Below are 2,322 nucleotides of genomic sequence, written 5' to 3'. Positions count from 1 at the left end.
AAGAATAATAAGAATAATAAGAACAAGAACAAGAAGAATAATAAGAACAAGAACAAGAAGAATAAGAAGAATAAGAAGAAGAAGAACAAGAAGAAGAATAAGAATAATAAGAACAAGAACAAGAATAATAATAAGAATAATAAGAACAAGAACAAGAATAATAATAAGAATAATAAGAACAAGAACAAGAAGAATAATAAGAATAATAAGAACAAGAACAAGAAGAATAATAAGAATAATAAGAACAAGAACAAGAAGAATAATAAGAACAAGAACAAGAACAAGAAAAAAACCCAAGAAGAAGAGGAAGAACCAAAAAGAACACAAGTAAGAACAGTAACCAGGCCTACGTGAGTTCTCAGACAAGGGGAGCCAACTCAGCCCCGGAACAAGCCGCGGAAGAGGATGCTGGTTGTGGTAATTAATTATTCAGCCTTAATCTGATTGGTAGGGACTCGGAGCGGGGGCCGACGGGATGTCTTCTGCTCTGATTCACACACTTCCGCCTTCGGCTAGTTGTCCTTTCTGCGCATGCGCGCACTCGCGTTCTCACACATACACACACACACACACACACACACACACACACACACACACACACACACACACACACACAGACACACTCCTTTTCCCTCAAAACCGTTTTTTTTTTTTACAGTAACATGGTTCGCATGCCTTAAGCTTTTCACTATATAAGAATGGACAATAATAAACGTGTGTAACTTAGATCTGCTTTAGAAAAAAATTTGCATGGCTAAGACAGCCTATTGAATTATTGAAAGCTACGAAAGCGCCGAAGTTTCCCCTTCACTTAACCGTTTAGTGAGAAAAAGCGGCATACAGTCTTCATTGAAAGGCTGATCGAAATATTATAAGCTTATTCATGTATATTGGAAATTTCAAAAGGTAATATAAAGGTCCTCATACTACCATTTGGTTAGGGGAAAATACTGCTTCACAGAGACCTTCTGTCGTAGTTATTTAGGCAAATGCATTCGTAGGGCGGTATATTATTAGGGTTATCTTATTTAGGCCACATGTGGCCTAAATAAGCTAAACCCCCCTCCCTTACCTTATTTAGGCCATATGCGGCCTAAGTAAGCACTCCCTATTATTATTGCTACTATTATCCTTATCACAATTATTATTATTGTTATAATTATTATACAATTATACGAGTATAATGCATTTCACAAACATGCTATCACGCCCGGGGCGGTGCTATACTGACTTAAGTGTCTTTAGGCCATTCCCAAAGGGGGGACATAAACATGTTCTATGCACAATAGAATTGTAATTGTAAATGGGCTGATTCGTCAATGTCATTGAGCCTGAACTGCTACCTGGCAACTGCTGCTTTTTCTTTCCTTATCCTTACTATCGTCATTTTTTCTTCTACTTACGACAGGGCATGGAGTAAAAGCCTCCTATGGAAGATGACACAGACAGGAATCCACGGGAAACTCTACAGATGGGTGAAGACCTTCTTTACTACAGACAGGACAATCCAGACCAGGATGAACAATGGTGTGTCATCCAAAGCTGTACTGGAGCAGGGCTTACCCCAGGGTCCCTCACTGAGCTGCTCACTTTTCCTTGTTTTCATCAACGACCTGCCTGAGATACCGAAATCGGAAAAGGTCCTTTATATGCCGATGACATAGCCATCTGGCATTCAAGTAAACAAGCTGGCATCAGTGCATGACTTTTAACGATGACCTAGATGTATTTGACAACTTCTGCTGAAAGTGGAAACTAAAGGCAATTGTACCAAGACAATCTACACCGTGTTTACGAAAAGTCACAAGGTCGCAAAGCAAAATATCACCATCTCACTTGCAGGAACCAAATTCGAAAAAAGTTGAAAACCCAGCCTACCTCGGGATCGAGCTGGACAGGCAGTTTTCATGCAAAAGTCATATCAGTAACCTGAAGACTAAGACAAACAAGAGACATAACCTTCTCTGACGGCTGGCGGGCACCTCATGGGGAGTGGACAAGGATGAACTCAGACAGCTATATGTTGGCTATGTACGCTCTGCCAGGGAATAAAACTTAACCCTACAGACAATCTGCAGCAGACCAACTCAGAGGTCTCTTGACAAAATTCAGAATCAAGCTGTACAATTTATCTCAGGAGCTTTGAGATCCCTCCCCCCCCCCAACTGCAGCTTGCAAAATTCACACAAGCCTGGAACCCTTGGACCGGCGGAGAGAGGCAGCAGTCGTGGAGATGAGTGAGCGCTACAAAAGGCTAGAGAAAAACCACCCAAACAGAAAGATCATTGAACAGAGATAACCAAAGAAACGAATCCACGGATG

At 41.0% G+C, this 2,322-nt stretch overlaps 1 protein-coding gene across 1 annotated transcript in view; it reads right to left on the bottom strand.

The window, feature by feature from the left end:
- The window catches only part of LOC101852025, a 32,413-nt gene extending 30,551 nt beyond the window's left edge, over positions 1-1,862 (bottom strand). Inside the window, exon 1 of the mRNA XM_013083360.2 lies at positions 1,404-1,862. The gene's annotated coding sequence lies outside the window, so the exon portion shown is untranslated. The remainder of the gene's footprint in view (positions 1-1,403) is intronic.
- Between the last annotated feature and the right edge of the window lie 460 nt (positions 1,863-2,322).

Source organism: Aplysia californica, unplaced genomic scaffold (genome assembly GCF_000002075.1).
Source record: "Aplysia californica isolate F4 #8 unplaced genomic scaffold, AplCal3.0 scaffold00227, whole genome shotgun sequence".
NCBI lineage: Eukaryota > Metazoa > Mollusca > Gastropoda > Aplysiida > Aplysiidae > Aplysia > Aplysia californica.
The sequence above is the reverse complement of the archived record's forward strand: the minus strand, read 5'-3'. Positions and strand labels throughout refer to the sequence as shown.